We start from the raw sequence: 19,945 nt of genomic DNA on the forward strand, positions 1-19,945 counted from the left end.
TAGGTATATAGTGTAAGTATAGGACACAGGTGCCTGCCCTCAAGGAGTCTGTAATCTGCTTTAGGTCTATACCACATAAGCATGCCTGGAAACGTTGCCCTTCCCATTGTGTTTTGTCCCTACCCAGTTACTCATACTCTGGATCTAATCGTAATTTTTAAAAGGCATATAATGACATGTATGCCAGCTGAGGAAGCAGGGTTAGGAGGGAAGTGGAAAGCGGCAAGAAAAGGAGATACTCAGTATTGTTAAGGATCCAGGAACACTGCTTGATGCTTCCCAAGGCTGTCTTATCTATTGTTCCCACAGCCATCCTGGGAAGTATGTTGCATAATGGTCACTTTAGAGATGAGGAAACTGGGGCTCACAGAGTGAGTTGCTCAAGGTCACACAGTCAGGATGTGGAGGTCTGAGCTCAGAATCCCTATCTTTTGTCTTCAAAGCCTAACAGCTCTTTCTGCTACCTTATGAGAGTAGTATATAACATAAGGTGTTAGGCATATAGCACCTCTCATATTCTGGCTCTACAAAACAGAAGAAATGGTTTAACTGGGTGGGAGCCTAAACTGGTTGGGCACATATCTCACAAGGCCATTCTTGATAGAAACATTAACAGTATCTAGCTTGTTATTTTGACTGGGAATCTTTGACCTGTTGTCAGACCTGATCCTGCCCATCCTTTTTTTTTGAGACAAGGTCTCACTCTGTTGCCCAGACTGGAGTGCAGTGGTGTGACTACAGATCACTGCAGCCTCAACCTCCCGGGCTCCATTGATCCTCCCACCTCAGCCTCCCGAGTAGCAGGGACTAGAGGCACATGCCACTACACCCAGATAATTCTTGTATTTTTTTTTTCTAAAGATGGAGTTTTCCCATGTTGCCCAGGCTGGTCTGGAACTCCTGGGCTCAAATGATTCATTAGCCTCAGCCTCCCAAAGTGCTGGGATTATAGGCGTCAGCCATTGCAACCAGTGATCCTGCCCATCCTTGACACAGATATCAATTCTGTAGGTTTATCTGAATGAGGCCTGGAAAATGGGATGGAGAATGGGTGAATTCCACAATCCTCTGTTTCTACCTTTGTCCATACCATCTGCAATATAGAGAGGAGGACTATAAAAATGGCAAGGAGGAAGTCCTAGTCAGAACAATCAGGCAAGAGAAAGAAAGAAAAGGCATCCAAATAGGAAAAGAAGAAGTCAAACTATTTCTTCATTGACGATATGATTCTATACTAAAGGAAACCTTAAATTGGACTCTGGCAAAAGGCTACCAGAACTGATAAATGATTTTAGGAAGGTTTCAGTTTACAAAATCAATGCACAAAAATCAGTAGCATTTCTATACAGGAATAATGTCCATGCTGAGAGTCAAATCAAGAACATAATCCCATCTGGGCACAGTCGCTCACACCTACACTTTGGAAGGCTGAGGTGTGAGGATCACTTGAGGTCAGGAGTTTGAGATCAGCCTGACCAACATGATGAAACCCCGCTTTTTTCTCTACTAAAAAAAAAAAAAATACAAAAATTAGCTGGGCGTGGTGGCTGGCACCTGTAAGCTCAGCTACTTGGGAGGCTGAGGCAGGATAATCACTTGAACCTGGGAGGCGGTGGTTGCAGTAAGCCAAGATTGCACCACAGGACTCTGGCTTGGGCAACAGAGATTCTGTCTGCAAAAACAAACAAACAAAAAAACAAACAAAACACACACACACACACACAAAACAAAACCAATAACGAAAACATAATCCCATTTAAAATAGTCACAAAGAAAATAAAATACCTGGGGATACGGCTAACCAAGGAGGTGAAAGATCTCTACAAGGAGATCTACAAAACATTGCTGAAAGAAATCAAAGATGACACAAATAAATGGAAAAACATTCCATGCTCATAGATTGGAAGAATCAATTCATAAAAATGGCCATAATGCCCAAAGCAATTTATAGATTCAACACCATTCCTGTCAAATTACCAACATCATTCTTCACAGAATTAGAAAAACCTATTCTAAAATTCATATGGAACCAAAAAAGAGCCTGGCTACGCAAAGCAATCCTAAGCAAAAAGAACAAAGTTGGAGGTATCACACTACCTGACTTCAAACTCAGTTATAAGGCTATAGTAACTAAGACAGCAATGGAAGAGAACAGAATACCAAGAAATAAAGCCTCACACTTAAAACAATCTGATCTTCCACAAGGCTGACAAAAATAAGCAATGAAGAAAGGACTCCCTAAGAAACAAGCAACGAGAAAAGGATTCAATAAATGGTGCTGGGATAACTGGCTAGTCATATGCAGAAGAATGAAAATTGGATCCTTACCTTTCACCATATACAAAACTTAACTCAACATGGATTAAAGATTTAAAGACTTCAAACTATAAAAATCCTAGAGGAGAACCTAGGAAATACCCTTCTTCATATCAACTTTGGGAAATAATTTTTGTGTAATTCCTAAAAGCAACTGCAACAAAACAAAAATTGATAAGTGGGCCTAATTCAACTGAAGAGCTTGTGCACAGCAAAAGAAACTATCAATAGAGTAAACAGACAACCTACAGAATGGGAGAAAATATTTCAAACTATGCATCTGGCAAAGGGCGAATAACCAAAGTCTGTAACAATCTATAACAAATTTAAACAAATCAACAAGCAAAAAACAACCCCAATAAAAAATGGGCAAAGGACATGCACACTTCTCAAAAGAAGACATATAAATGGCTGACAAACATATGAAAAAATGTTCATCATCACTAATCATCAGAGAAATGCAAATCAAAACCACAGTGAGATACCATCTCACACCAGTCAGAAATGCTATTACTAAAAAAGTCAGAAAACAACAGATGCTGGTGAGGCTGTGGAGAAAAGAGAACACTTACACAATGTTGGTGGGAATGTAAATTAGTTCAGCCACTGTGGAAAGTAGTTTGGGGATTTCCCAGATAATTTAAAACAGAACTACTGTTTGACCCAGCAATCCCACTGCTAGGCATATAGCCAAAGGAAAATAGATCATTATACCAAAAAGACACATGCACTTGCATGTTCATCACAACACTATTCACAATAGCAAAGAGATGGAATCAACCCAGGTGCCCATCGGGGTAGACTGGATAAAGAAAATGTGGTACATACACACTATGGAATACTATGCAGCCATTTAAAAAAAAAAATCATGTCCTTAGCAGTAACATGGACAGAGCTGGAGGCCATAATCCTAAACAGATGAATGAAGGAACAGAAAACCAAATAATGCATGTTCTTACTTACATGCAGGAGTTAAATGCTGAGCATGCACGAACATAAACTTGGGAACAATAGCTACTGTGAACTACTAGAAGGCGGAGAGTGGGATGCATCTAAAAACTACCTGTTGGGTACTACGTTCACTGCCTGAGTGCAATATACCCATGTCACAAACCTGCACATGTACACCCTGTATCTACAATCAAAGCTGAGTAAAAAAACAAATAAAAATTTAAAGTACTGTTAATATTTCAAAAAATATGATCAAATTTTCATAGCAGATCTTTGCATTTTACAAGAAAGTGTTTAAAATACTATATTCTATTTTTCTCATTTTAATACTGTTTTGTGATTATAATTACAATGATCAATTTTACTCAGTGCCAACCTGAGAACCACTTTTCACCTGTTTGTGAAGAGACATGCATTTTAAGCCACAATGTACATTGCCTATGTCACTGAAAAGAAAAAAAAAAGAAAGGTAAGGGGTGGGGTAGAGGAGCAGTGTGAGGAATAAGAAATAGAAGGTGAAATAGGTGACCTTGAAAAGGAACACATTCACTGTTTTTCAAATAAATTCCCACTGATCTTACTACCCTGTTGTTTGTCCAATAAACAAAAATCCACAAATACTGGATTTGCATTGAGCTAGCCTCTCATTTTCACCAAGTGTGGTAGAATAGGAAACTCAAGGGCTCAGGGGCCAGACAAAAGCGCTAACCTTAACTCTGTCATTTACTCACTGTGGCACCTCCTTGGTCAAGTAACTGATTTATTTCTGTCTTTGTTTCTTTATATGTAAAATGAATTGAAAATACTTATGGTATAGAATTATTAAGAATCAAATGAGATACTATGTGGGAAGCATTTTTGCATTATTTCTGGCACAGAAAGTAAATCAATAAATGGAAGTTTGCCTCCCTTCCCTTGTGTCAAAGGACCTACATTTCCAAGATAAGAGTTAGCATAATTTGTGACTATGATATGGATTAAAGACCTATGGTCATTGCTCTATGCAATGTGAGCTCAGGTCAAATTATAACCAATAGTTTAGGGACACATTATCACATTATAAGCATCACTGTTCTTCAATTTTTACCTTACCTTATTTCTGGCAATTTTATAATTAAAAGAACATCCATTCTCAAACTCAGTAATCCCATCAAATCCTGCTTATAGGAAAGGGTCTTACCAATTCACACTAAACTACAAATGACCGATTATACTCTCTTTTCCACAAATATCTAGTTTTTAATGTGGAATCGAGACTTAAGCCAAAGAGATAATTCTCCAACTATTGAATGTCAGTACTTATTTATAGTAAGAATGTTCTCTAGGACACTGGAAGGACCTCATGTAACACAAACAGCCACCTCCTTTGTAACATCAAGGTGATACCATAGAATCATTAGCACAATGCTCCAGTTATCAAAGCTAAGTCAACAATCCATCCAAAAAGCACCACAGAGGAATGTTCTAGCTGGCATGACCCTTATGACTCGGAAGGTGCTGAGTAACTGGATTAACTCTTGGGTAATACGAGTTTCTGGTTCAGGTTTAGCGAAATCCTGCAATTTCTATAAAATGTTAAAATTGAGGCACAAACACAGCTTTCCTGAAACCTCCAATATCAAGTTATAATATAAACATTTATGGATTCAAGCAAATTCAACTCACTTTAGATACACAGATTATTCCTACCTTCATCCCCTGAATTATAATTTGTAACCTATTTTTTTCTCCATTAGAGTCAAGAGTGAAATATATTCCAAGGTACTTAACAACATGTCAGCTTCCATTAATTAACTGACAATTGCATAGCACTGTACTAGTAAATGCTTTACATGTATGATATAGTTTAGTTGTCAAAACAACCAGTAAGGTAGTTATTACAATTCTCTTTTTATAGATGAGAATTGTATACTTAGACTTAGAGACTTTTAAGAATTGTATACTTTAAAGACTTAAAGAAACACTATTGTAGATGAAGAAACAAAAGTTCAGATAAATTAAGTATCTTGCTGAAGGTCACCTAACTATTACATGATGAAAGTAAGACTTGAACCCATGTCTATTTGATATCAAATTGTCTCCCTCCTCTAGACTATCCTGCCTCTCATATTATCTATTGTTAACATGCCATTTTTGAAAGGCTGCCATTTGAATAAATTTCTGGAGCATTTATATTCTAGTGCCTTTCAGATCACTAGGCCTTTTACTACTGCTATATTTGAATTTATAGTAACTACCAGATTCAACAATCAAGCAAAAATTTCAAATGTATTTTAAGTCAAACATTAGAGACTTCTGTATTAGAACTCTATAAATTCCTTAAATTATGTTGGGATAAATAAATGTTTATGTTACACAGAAAACTCTTAACATTACGCTAGGACTCAATTTTTATGCTACTGGCAGCAATCACATCATAATTCCTAACTCAGTTTTCATTACATAGCTCCTCTAGCATTAATATAGTATCCATCTAAACAGATAACAATAAGGCACACCAGTGCATTCATCTCCGTATATAATAAATTTAAATCACACTATACTAACACTGCCACTACCAAATGTTGTATACTCTGTGACCGATTCACATGCTCCCTGACCGATTCACATGCAATAAGATTTAAACATAAGACATTTGAAAACAATGCAAACAAAAAAGGATAGCCCTTGCATTCTTCTTTCAAGAAACAACAGAAATATGAGAAATTCTCCAAGCACCAGCTGAGCTGTGAAGGGAGCTTTTTCACACTACATGAAGAACATTATGCCCAAGGAGGAGGGGGTGGAATAGCACACAGCCTGGCTTCCAAGCCTTGTTCTTACTGCTATTAGACAAGCCACTTAGCTTTTCTAAGTCTCAGGCCTGGGGACTAAATGAGCTCAATGGTCTTCTCTATATTTTTAATAGAAATTCAAAAGAAAAGAAAAGGTTCATACTCATTTAGTACACAAGTATGTGCTGAAAGATCTGGGGAAGTCTATGAGAGAAATGCCTGCTGGCTCTTTGATCAAGTGGATCTTCAGAAGGTAGCTCTGGCAAATTTACAGTGGGCTTTTGGCTGGTACCCAATCAGACAGGCTCAGAAATGGAGTTTGTCAGCACAAGGAGATTATATCTATTTCTTAAGGGGAGACTAAAAATACCAAGCTCATGAAACTCATAGGTAAATCAAAATGGCATTCGTCTAGTTTATAACAAAATACGAGATACAGTTATTAATATCATAAAGTAGTGACCAACATGCTCTTTTTGGTAGCACACCTACACTGCAAACAAAAAATAATTAGGAAGTTGGTGGGAATGGAATTGGAGCAAGTGGAGTGAGATAAATTGAACACTTATTATGTAGAGTTAGAACAACCTTTACAATTAGGATGACCTTGCTGATGGACTAGAATACTCAGCATCCATTTCATGGGTCTCCCCTCACTTTAGGTCTGTGCTTGAATGGGCATAATCAACTTCTACCTATTTTAGTCTCCTCTTTTAATTATTTCTTTATGATTTTACATATCATTGCTCACATATCTTAGGTGATCTTAAAGTTAATTCATAAGATACAGTCTTATTTTTTCACTTATAAATTCTTGGAGGGTGGCAGATTGTGGTCCTGATGTATTGGTAACAACTTATACAATAAATGGAAGATGTCCTTATTCTGAATTATGTAACAGTATGTAAATATAAACAAAATTACATAAGAATAAAACGTTCTAATCTAACACTATCTAATGTTTGGTTACCAGGAGTGATGGTTGTATAACAACATTCTTCCTTGGCTCTTCCTAATGAAAAGCTGAAACTGGGCTTCATGAGAAGGTCTTCTTGATCCTCCCCCCAACCCCCATGAATCTGAGGGGATACTCGGGGAAATGTGTCATTACATTTTTATTTTTTGTCAATTTTTGTCCAATTTTTGACACCTATTACCTGCGAGACTTAAAGAAACACTATTATTGTTCTGTAACAATAGAGAAGGTGAAATCAGAGAAGGTCTAACACTTTGTCAACAATGAGGAACTTTAAATCTAGTGCAAAATTCTTTAACCATAAACATTTTCACTTTTTCAAAAAGCTTTTGGATATAATATACATATAAAAATACAACTAAAAGGCAGAATCAGATTGATATTATTAGGAGTGTTTTCTGATTTTAAACTGCTATATGAGGTTATTTCAAGTTATTGCATCTCAGCGAACATTCCATACTGACTAATTTAATGGAGGCAATCTAGTATACCAAAACAAAAGCTAAGTGTTATATTTTTAGATTTCTCATTCTTTTAGTGACTTCTGTTGATTAGGCTAGGATGAAGCCTAAGTGATTTGGTTATTTTAAAAAGGGCCTGTTACAGACTTCTTTAAACTTCAGTTAGAAAAGCTAATTTCCTTTATATGGCAAAAATAAACTACAGTTTGATTAGAATATGTCAATTGTAATTTATTTAAAATATTCACTTTAAGCCTCAATAGAGATATATATTGATTCATGGTATGAGGCAGATTTGTGATGTTCAAACATACTTTTGAAAATTTGCTTTTATTTTGAAAATGGCAACAGTGGCCTGAAGACAAAAGATTTAACTTTCATAACTTTACCCTGGGAAGAAGTACAAGCATGGGCATAATTCACAGATGTGTTAATTGTCCACTGTACCACCACACATTCAATTTTCTTTGTAATGACTCTGCTATACAACTCACGTTTTATAAGATGATGATGTTTGAAAAGTAAAAGTAGCTTGCTTTTGGGCATTTTCTAAAACAAACTTTTTATATCGTGTCCATAGCATTTCACTTATGAAATTCCTGTTGGTTCAAAGGATCCTAATAAAACTAATAGAGAACTTAAAAACCCCTAACTTATATGTTCTTCATATAAGAGATAGTCATTAGGTTCTTATTTTTATACATACTGTGTCTCACATGGAACTCGGTATATTAAAAGTGATTTGAGGCCGGGCGTGGTGGCTCACACCTATAATCCCAGCACTTTGGGAGGCCGAGATGGGCGGATCACAGGGTCAGGAGTTCAAGACCAGCCTGGCCAACATAGTGAAACCCCATTTCTACTAAAAAATACAAAAAATAAGCCAGGCGTGGTGGTAGGTGCCTGTAATCCCAGCTACTCGGGAGACTGAGGCAGGAGAATCGCCTGAACCCAGGAGGTGGAGGTTGCAGTGAGCCAAGATTATGCCACTGCACTCCAGCCTGGGCAATACTATGAGACTCTGTCTCAGGGGAAAAAAAAAAAAAGAGTGATTTGAGGCATCTGGACAAGGTCCACATGTGGTCAGTATGTTAGAAGGAAGACACAGAAAGTCAGACTGCAACAAGTGGCACTTGTGAGGAAGAAGAAAGATTAAAGGATGATTTAATATCTTTCAGTGACATTTTAATGGACTGAAGAATCTACCATGCTGATTTCCTCCTCCACCGGAAAAAAAAAAAAAAAAAAGGTTAAAGTGAGAAAGCAATTGAAGATTTTAGGTTGATAAGGTCAAATGTTATCTCAGAATGTACCTAGGCTTGTTTAATATAAAAATATTTTCAGTCCATTACTATTGAGTAAAATTAATGCTCTAGGAAGATATGCCATATTTACCTTTAGGTTTAGCATATCCCCGCCAACTAGCAGGAAAAACACAGTTTCAGGAGAACAGGCTTGGGTGTCCGAAGGAGGCCTTAGAAAACCTCATCCAGGCCTCATCCTGATTCTGTAACCATGTGGCATATCAAGAAATAATCTGTGAGGTAACTGGTTTAATAATCTGGTACTAATTCTACTTCACAATAATTTTAATTACTGTAGTCTTCTGCCAACCTGGCTAAAAAGTAATCCAGGCACACTTACACTGCCCCCAAATCGGTAGCACTTAGAAAGAGCTTTCCATTCCACAAAGTGATCTGTCATATACACTATTTCATTGTAACTTCCTATTCTTGTTTTTCAAAAAGGAAATTCACTGATGTTAAGGTATTTGTTCAGGGCAGATAATCAGTAAGCAAAGCAGCCAAGATGGAAACCAGGCCTTCTGACTTCACACCCTATCCTCTCTCCACTTCACACCCTATCCTCTCTCTACTCTACTGTGCTTGCCTGAGACATAGGGATATAATCACTTAACAGGCTGACTCTTAACCCTAAGCAAGGCTTAGCTGTCACGAAGACCCAGAACCATCAGCAAACAGAAACATTCACAACTAGAATGACCACTCTTAATTCACTTCGAAGCCTGACAATCGGTTTACAACATATAGAGTGGTAAAGTCAGCCTCGGTGATTGACTTGAGAATTAAAAAAAAAATTTCCCATTATTTTGATGGTGGGGGATGGGGGTAAAGTGATATGTTGATCTCATTTAGATACATGCAGTTCTTTGTCAGATAGTGTATCAGGGCTTCAAAGAGAGTCATTGAGTAGCATGTCTTTTTGTTTCTGTTAATTTTGCACTGGCTTTTCCTGATCCTTAAATTAAAAACAAACAAAACTACCTCCAAACCAATGAAATGGGAGTGTAGTCTCTTGAGCAACTAATTAAACTGTTTTAGAAATAGCTAATTAAGCTTTCCATTAAAATCCACCAAATAGACATACATAATTTACAAGGTGGAAAGCCATTTCAATCTTATGGGTAAAACAATTAAACAAGTCTTAAATTTATAACAGAGATTGCAGATTGGCTAATTCAGTGAGTAATTATATAATTAGGACACATTTTATCTTTAAAAGAATATAATGTAAAAAAACAAAAATTTCTGGGTGCTAGACATGTGGCCAAAGTGTAAAAACTTTATAAAACCCACAAATTCATTAAATGAAACTACTGAAATGCTCAAAGTATATATGTACAATACTAAGTGCTCATAGTTTTCACTCAACATACATTTTATTGAGTATCTACTATATGCTAGGCACTAATGAATCTACAGCTTCATACCAGAGACTAGGGTGGTATACTATTTTACAAGGACCAAATATTAAATACATATTTAATAAATAAATTATAATTGAGATAAGTGCTACATGAATAATGTATTTTCCCACCCTATTTTAGTCCCATAATCACATTTTCTACCAAAAGTTGAATTTGTCTATGAAATCTATGACCACGCCCTCCTTCCAAACTGCTCCCTCCTCTCACGGGCTTTCTGACACTCTCACAGGTGACTTCTACACCTCTCTCCATCCCAGATTTCTCGCTCTTTCCAATAGGGATATGTTTTTAAAGAACTCTGAAGTCCAAACCACAGGGTAGTTTTTGACCATCTCATACAATCCTTTTATCAGAAATAACACAGACAGGGAGCTGAAGTTTATAAACTCTCCTCCTCAATATGCCTAATCCCTCCTTCCATAAAGCGTTTAAAAAATTAAATTGTTTTAAATTTAAAAATTTAAAATTTTTAAAATTTAGTGTTAGGTGGTTAAAAGCTTGGCTCTTGAGTAAAGACTATCTGTAAAAAAAATCTTAGCTCCATTTACTAGTTATGGGATCTTAGATAAGTCTCAGTTTCTTTATTTGTAAAACTGGAATGAAGACAGTACCTATACTTCATGGGGACTGGAAGGATGAGATGAGATAATATAGGTAGGATGTATGGAATATACATAAGGCATATATTTTTAGTACCCAGCATGCAGAGAGCTCTCAAAACTCTCAAAGACTATGTGGTGATGCGATGTTGATATTGTTATCATCATTAGCATCAGTCTTATAGCCTAACACAAGACTTGGGACAAAGTAGATGCTAAATAAATGTTAAAAGAATGAGCAAAATTCATGGCACATTCGTAAGCCTCACTGAATTCTTCAGACTCATAGATGAGTGCCTGTCTGAATGATTTCAGTCTCCTGCCCTTATGCGGTCAGAATAGATTTAATACAAAGAAATGTATAAACCTTTTGTCTTTTATCTAGGTTATTCAAAAAGTAATGGCAGGTCAGAGGTGCTAAGAAGAATGGCATTTTAAATAATGTTTCTTCATTTGGCAGTCAAAATATATGCAGAATATGAACTAAAAACATGTTAGAGAGAAAATTTTGATAACATAGGTATCTTAGCAACATAACTGACTAAAGGAGACACTGAATTGAAAACATTTGTTTTGCTGAGAGAACATGTGCCACCTGAAATAAGGAGGATGTTTAGGATTCATGAACTGTAGTTTTCTATTCCACAGGTTGTTGAATCATTGTGGTTTAAACTAATCTGCAGGACCAAAACAACTATTACTGGAGGAATAATGTAAAGTGCCATGAAAATTTTGGATAAATAAAAACCCTCTGCAATAAATTCCAAGAAAATATTAGAAGGAAAAGGGAATTTAGGCAGTATCTACCATTCTTAAGCCTAAAGTCTGATCACTTTTCCTTCTATGAACTCAAACCCATAACTTGCTATAAAATTGCAAAATTAAGTTATTTTCATTATTTTAAAATGCATGTCTTAATAATAGAGACATGAAAATAAGAAGTATGTTGTTTTAAAAAAAACTTGCCTAAAATATCTCCTCCTGCAGGATCAGCTGTAGAAAGGTTCTTAAAGCATATGCTTTTGTTATGTTTTCACTATCAAAATATCAAACCATGTCCTCAGCTGAATAATGTTTCTTTGTTGGTTTCATTTTTCAGGGTCTTTGAGATACTAGGTATAGAATTTAATACATTATGTTATACCAATGATACTTTTTCTTTCTTTTTTTTTTTTTTGAGATGGAGTCTTGCTCTGTTGCCAGGCTGGAGTGCAGTGGCGCAATCTTGGCTCACTGCAACCTCCACCTCCTGGGTTCAAGCAATTCTCTTGTGTCAGCCTCCGGAGTAGCTGGGACTGCAGGTGCGTGCCACCACGCCTGGCTAATTTTTGTATTTAAGTAGAGACAGGGTTTTACCATGTTAGCCAGGATGGTCTCAATCTCCTGACCTAGTGATCCACCCACCTCGGCCTCCCAAAGTGTTGGAATTACTGGCGTGAGCCACCGCGCCCGGCCACGATACTGTTTTTAATGAACAATAGCATATTAAATTAGTTACTGTAGGCTTTTTGTTTGTTTTCATTGTCTCTTCTCCTGTAGCTTACATTAAATTTAGAGTTTTACACTTCCACATTTGAAAACCTCTCCAAAAGAGAAAGTTAGGTTCACATCACATGATATAAAAGGTATTTCTGGGTTCCCTTTAGAGCTGGTTGTCTTGAGGAAAAGTATTCTTTGTTTTACTAGTAAGCTAAGCTAGCACCTTTCTCCACAGAAGTACCATTTTTTACTTGAAAGAATGTGTAAAACAAATTTTGGTTGTTCAGACTTGGGTGTTTGGCATTTTTTTTTTTTTTGAGACGGAGTCTCGTTCTGTCGCCCAGGCTGGAGTGCAGTGGCGTGATCTCAGCTCACTGCAAGCTCCGCCTCCTGGATTCACGCGATTCTTCTGCCTCAGCCTCTGGAGTAGCTGGGACTACAGCCGCCTGCAACCATGCCCGGCTAATTTTTTGTATTTTTAGTGGAGACGGGGTTTCACCATGTTAGCCAGGGCGGTCTCGATCTCCTGACCTTGTGATTCCCCTGCCTTGGCCTCCCAAAGTGCTGGGATTACAGCCTTGAGTCAACGAGCCCCGCCAGGTGTCTGGCATTTTCTATAAAATGAATGAAGTGCTTTGGCTACCTCAAGGAAAACAACTGACAGTCAATGGCAACATTAAAACTTTCAGGTAAAATTAGAATTTTGGAAAATCTGTATCTGCCACCCTAAACTTGACAGCTTCCTGCTACTTAAATGAGTTTTCTGAATATTAACAAATGTGACTTTTTTATATTGTATAAAATATGTCAACATTTGGAAGACCTACATAACTCAGTGAACCAATATTTTCCAAGTGACCAATGCATGATGTTTCAAAATCATGCACAGTTGAAAGATCCATTCAAAGTTCAATAGACCAATGGGTTTCAGTGTAACAGAGTAAAAAAATGGCTATTAATAAGGTTTCAGACTCCACATTACAAGTAACCTTTAATAAATTACCACTTGTCTAGTTTTGGCATGGTATCAACGAGGAATATCACAATTATCTGAAAAGGCTATTAAAATACTCCTCTCTTTTCCAACTGCATGTTTATGTGTGGCCAGATTTTCTTCATATACTTCAACCAAAACAATCTATCACCACAGACTGAATACAGAAGCATTTATGAGAACCCAGTTTCATTTCCTTAAAATTAAGCCATTAATTAAAGAGATTCACAGAAATGTAAAACACTGCCACTCTTCTAAATTTTTTTGTTTTAAAAATTGGTTATTTAATAATATTGTTAACATGTAATTTTTATTTCTTAAAGATATTTTATACAATCTATTTTAATTTCCCATATAGTAAATATCAATAGATATAACCCACACAAACAAAAGCTCTTTAAAGTCTTCTGTAATTTTTAAAGTGTAAAGGGGTCCTAACTCCAAAAAGCTTCAGAATCACATATCTAATCTATTAGTTGTAAACTCTACTGAGCAACAGAATCACACATGTGATATAGATGTGTACACAGAAAGATAAATATACTAATACAGATGTTTAGGCTCCATGTTGATTATACTGAATCAAAATTTCTGCAGACATCTCGATTTTATAGAAAGCTTCATTGGTGAGAACGTTGATCTGACTTAGCACCTTAATAAAAAATTATTTATCATTGCATGTTTCAGAACTTCCCCCAAATTTAAAGTTTTATTCTACTTATTTTATTTTTCATAAGTACTGTCATTAGTAAGACCATCTTTAATTTTTTTCTTTTATAGTTATGAAATGCTAATCCTTCAGTGTTACTGATTTCTCTTCTTCTGAGAGATAACATAGAAAATGATGAACTGACAAACTGTGTTAAAGACCTGAGAGGGTTTTTGTTTCTGTTTTCTTTTCCTTTTTTTAACTTCTAAATAATAATAAACTCTCTAGAGTAAGTGTTACATATAGACTCTAGAGTATTTATTTGGAAAGCACTTCAACTGTCTTAAAAATCTTGTTTATTTGGGAGGTGACTGTCAACTCAGAGGTCTTTTGTTAGTTTCAAAGAGCTAGGTATGCTTCAACTATGACAATGAAATGCTAATAAGCACTTTGAAGACTGAAACGATGAAAACCTGAAACTGTCAAACTGAGTTTAAGTCAACTGTTGAAGATGTAAATGTAAGCTAACTTATCTAAAATATAATAAATGCAATATGCATTATATTATAAATCTTAGTTATCAGATTTCATTAATATGCAAATAAATTAGGTTAATCATTTAATATGGCTCAATTATTTAAAAAATTTAAAAGTTTACCTGTATCTATCCTTATACTGCTATTTAAAATTGACATGTTCTGGCTGGGCACCGTGGCTCATGCCTGTAATCCCAGCACTTTGGGAGGCGATGCGGGCAGACCGCTTTAGCCCAGAAGTTCGAGACCAGCCTGGGCAATATGGCAAAATCCCATCGCTACAAAAAAAATTAGCTAGGCATGGTGGCGCATGCCTGTAGTCCCAGTACTTTAGAGGCTCAGGCGGGAGGATTGCTTTAGCCCAGGAGTTCTTGAGGCTACAGTGAGCCATGATCACACAACTATAGTCCAGCCTGGGTTGACAGATGGAGACCCTGTCTCTAAATAAATAAATAAAAATAAAATAAAATTCACTTGTTGAATTAGTGCACACTTATGTGTAAATTTACACAACTACTAAGTCTAAATCCTTTCTTATTTATTTATTGTTGTTGTATGTTGTATTTATTTGTTTATTGTATGAAAGGAACAAGACTATTTGAATCTGTACATCTGTGTGATACTTAATGAAGAGAGGACAGCATTTGACATAAGCAACTAAGAGAGAACTAAGCTACACTTTAAGAAATGGTATTTTGTTTTTCTATATTTAAAATTCGGTATCATAGGTTTTCTTATTCAATGAATTGGAATCTTCGTTCCTTCGCATTTGGTAAGAGTTTATTTAAAAAACTGAACATAAGAGATGCAATTCTAGAGTGACATTCTTTAATGATCCGTCTGAACCATGCTTCAACTTCCTTTGGGCAGCTCTAGAGGTACTACTCCCTTTTGGTAACCTAACTACTCAAAAGATAGTGATCTACTTAGTCTTTATTCAGTCCAACATTAAGTCTCTACAGTGATACCAAGGGGCATTGTGTGGAAGGGTCTGGCTGTTCTCTATGATTTCATTCCCAAAAATAGAGGATGCACTATTAAGACAGCCCCTAAGAATATCTTGATAACTCACCATAAATCTATCACCCCCAAAGATCTCCACGTTAATACCTATCCCTAAAAGATTGCATTAAAGATTAAAGGAGATAACCTGGTGAAGTACTTCGCACAGCTTCTGATACACCATGCTCAATAAATGTTAGTTATTTCTGTTATAATTCTAAGCTTTACAATTCTTAGAAAAATACAGTAGGGAGCTAGAAGAGGCTTTCAATTTCTTAAGGCCAAAGGGAATGGTTTGATTGGCTCAAAGATTTATAATCCTAGTCAGTAGCAGATTTAAGTGTTCATGTCTATACTTAAACATGTATATGTTCAGCCTATTCTACCTCTTGGAGTAAGTTGTCAGAAGTACAGAATCTTTAATCGGAAAAACCTCTTAAGGGTTAACGAAAAGAACATATGGGTAGAAAATTATGGCAGTTAGAAGGGACCTTGTGGTCATCTATGAAGCTGAGTCCTTCATTTTACTACTGAGACCCAGAGAGGTTATTAAGACATGCTTAAAGCAAAAATCATTAGCTAAAGTGACAGACTAGGATCCAGATCTCTTCTTCCAAGTAGATGCCCAATTAAAAAGTTGGTTATTTTCTGTGTGTGAGGGAACTGCTGGATAAATAGGACATAACATGTAATAAAGCTGCTTTTGAAGTGTTTCTGTTTAAAGAGTAAAGGTGGATCTTTATGAAAAACAAATCTCAAAAAGTTAAGAAATTAAGGGAGGAAAAGAATAGCAGAAAAAGAACCAGATACTGTGGATCACTCCAAGCTATGACCAAACACTTAGCATACAGGATATAGAAATTCTTTTAGGAGTCTTAACACCAGATAAAACATTAAAGATCCATTACTATTTAAGTACCTTGTTCTAAAGAAAAATAAATTAGTTTAAAAGTTTAAAATATTTTTGTACGAAATCAAAAGTGATGCAATATTAAAAACATTTATAATCAATGTCGGTATGATTTTTAAAAATAAAATACAGAAAAACCCATCCCTTTGCAGTAACACTGCTTCCAAAAAAAAGCATTTTCATATTCATTAGTTAGGGAAAGGCATTTTGGGGGGGGGCTTTATCTGTAAGGGGACTAAGGGAATTCACTATTCACGTTGAAATACGTGGTAATTAGAATGTTATAGCCACAAGATAGCAAAATAGTTCTGGTTTAAATAACAATTACAGCTAAGCCCCTCTATGCATGCTGCAGATGGAAATTATGGAAATCCTTTCCTCTCAAAATACTTTGTGAATTTAGAACTGGGCAACTCTAAAGTGTAGACAAGCTTGACTATGATTACATATGAAGCTAATGTACAAACTTTCTATATTCAGCAAACTCAGAAAAATGTTTCTCTCATATAGAAGTTTTATAATTTTAAATATACTGACTATTTCAAGAAAAACAATTTGCACAAGTTTTTAATTATCATCAAAGGAAATTAATTTATAAATTTAAATTTTTATTAGTTATCCTTATTTATAAATAAATGCTGATTTTTAGAGCATTAAATATTCTGGAAATACATGAAAAAGCCATTTTACAAGAGTAAACAAAATTCTAAACTTACAAAGACTGTTAAAATGACAACTTTTTTTTTACTTAATTTTTCTTTTTTTTTTTAAAGGTTACTTAAGGACCAGGCACAGTGGCTCATGCCTGTAATCCCAGCACTTTGGGAGGCCGAGGCAGGCGGATCAGTTGAACTCAGGAGTTGGAGACCAGTCTGGGCCACATGGTGAAACCCCATCTCTACTAAAAATACAAAAAATTAGCTGACTGTGGTGGTGCACGCCTGTAGTCCCAGCTACTCGGGAGGCTGAGACATGAGAATCACCTGAACCCAGGAGATAGAGGTTGCAGTGAGCTGAGATTGCGTCAAACTGCACTCCAGCACAGGTAACAGAGCGAGACTGTCTCAAAAAAAAAAAAAAAAGATTACTTAAGGAAGATTTATTATTAAACATAGAGAGCACAGGGAAAAAGAGTACTGATTACCAATCACTAAAGAACAAAATGTCCTGGCAAAAAGAGTCTCTCTCTCTCTACTCGTTTCCTCATCTTTAAAAATGATGCAAATAATATTCAAGTTTCTTTTTTTGTATTCTGGGTGTGAATGACAAAAATTAACTTCATGAACAGAGCCATGATGGTCTTGTTAATTACACAATGAATATTTAAAGAATGAATGAATAAAAAAAAGTAAGGGACTAAATTCCTGCATATAAAGGAATATTATACAAGCATTTAAAACATAAAGCAGAAATATATATGTATATTCACATGGAAAGATTGTTCATAGCCTAATGGTCAATAAAGCAAATTACAAAGTAGTTTATATAGAAGAAAGACTCCTTGCCCTCCAACTCTGGAAGGATAAACAGCAGAATATTATTAGTTATATTTCTGTCAATGGTGTAATCTGGGGTAATTTATATATTCTTATTGTTTCTCATAGTTTTATTATTTTTGTAAGCAATAAACATGAGTTACTTAAAATTAAAATATAAAAGTGTACATTAATCTATGCATAGGAAGACAGACTGAAAGGAAACTCATCAAAACGTTAACATAAAGTTGTCTTCGAATGGTGGAGCCATAAGTAAGCCCCTTCCTTCTTTCTCTGTTTTTCATATCTTTCCAATTTTTTAATAAAGAGCTTATATTTCTTTAAAACTTGGAAAAATATCTTAAATTTATTAATTAGATATATTAGATAATATGATTGGACTTGCTCACAAATATCACCTATACTTGCTGGCATAACATGATGAATTAGTCAGTGCAAATGAAATATTTCTACAATTTTCTACTACTTTGGTACTCTGGTGCCCTCCGCTCTGCAATACGATTCCTGGTGCTCCCAGCCTTAAGAAACACTACACGTCTAGAATGTGGCCAACAAACCATGCAGAATTCTAAAGGTAGGTCACAAGAAGAGATTGTTGAGTTCCTAATGGCTGCTTCCTTAGAGAACAATTCCAGATCACCGGAGGGCCTACTCCAGTCAAGGTGCATTGAAATCAGTTACTAAAACTAATATGCAAATGATTTAATCTTTTTTAAAGAAATTAGAATGAAGTCAAGGTTCTGCCTATATTAACATTCCTCAAACAATTATATTCCAATAAGTTTTCCTAAAGGTAACAGAAGAAAAGTTATAATCATTTCTCTAGGAATTTTATACAACCCACAATCTACCCATAGGAGGCTGTTACACAAGAGAATGTCATTCTTCACCTGGGACTCGGTAAAGGAGAACTCCATTCTACAGGGCAGCTGAGTGGGCTGCACCTACATAGTTTTAAGGAGTATAAGGAGAGAAATCTAAATGTTGTAGTGGTGTTCCATAGGAAACTCTGAAATCATACAACTGCCATAATTTTCCCATTTGAGTAAGACTGGGAGAGGGAAATGCAGAAATGATAGTTTTTCTCACTGTGGTACCTGGTACCATGAGGTACAGTTCACACTCAGAGAGTAGGGGGTGCTCTACTTTCCCATCAACTGTGATCATGAGTATCACCTTCTGGGAGACCTGTTCAGGCCAGAAAGGAAGAGCAAAGGTATAGCCAATGATTAAAGGAGGGCTGGCTGAATGACTCTGGCTCAGGTCGAAGATCCCAACAGAGCAGAGAGGCTCTTCCTCCCTGCACCCAGGTATCCTCCCTCATTGGTGTACTCAAATTTATTGAAGCATTTATTACTGATTAAAAGGTGAAGACTCCCTAATGATAAGACAGAAAGATTCAACAAGTTATACTGCCTTGTAATCACTACTATACACCTCTAATTCCTTCGTTGCTCATATTTCCCTAAGAAAAATGATGAGAAATTTTACATTCCAAAATCGGAGTTAAGGAAGGTAGATATTAAAGATAATTAGATGATATGCTTATAATAAATAAAAAGAGGAAAAACAAAGAAAGGAGTACTTCAAATATAAGAAACTAAAAATAAGATGTCACCTGTTATGTCAACAATTTAAAATTTTTCTATAAGAAGGCATGAGGGAACTTTCTGGAGTTTGGCTGTAGGGTTGGTTATACAGGTGCATATAGTTGTCAAAACTCATCAAACTGTACATGGAACTGTGCACATTTTACTGCATGTAAATTATACCTTAAAAAGTTGACTTTTTAAAAATTCTTAGAAACATGGAGATATAGGCTCATTTGTAGAGTTTCCACATTATAAAGAAAAACAGAACTTTCTCAAGGGATGAAGACTATAGCTCTTTTTCTCACTATGAACTTAGGCGGCAGCCCAAAGCCATTCTAAAGTTAATAAGCAAACTATACCCAGAACAGAGATCCTTTCCTGTTGAGTGGGTGAAAGGAAGAGGGGTGCAAAATCTCTTTAGAAGGTGCTAAACAATCTGCAGCTTGCATAAAAGCCCCTGTTTTGGAGGGAAATTTTACCAT

At 35.9% G+C, this 19,945-nt stretch overlaps 1 protein-coding gene across 3 annotated transcripts in view; it reads right to left on the reverse strand.

The window, feature by feature from the left end:
• The window catches only part of CHN1 (chimerin 1), a 200,155-nt gene that overhangs the window by 50,409 nt on the left and 129,801 nt on the right, over positions 1-19,945 (reverse strand). The gene's annotated exons all lie outside the window — the stretch shown is intronic.

This window comes from Theropithecus gelada, chromosome 12, assembly GCF_003255815.1.
Source record: "Theropithecus gelada isolate Dixy chromosome 12, Tgel_1.0, whole genome shotgun sequence".
NCBI classification, from domain to species: Eukaryota; Metazoa; Chordata; class Mammalia; order Primates; family Cercopithecidae; genus Theropithecus; species Theropithecus gelada.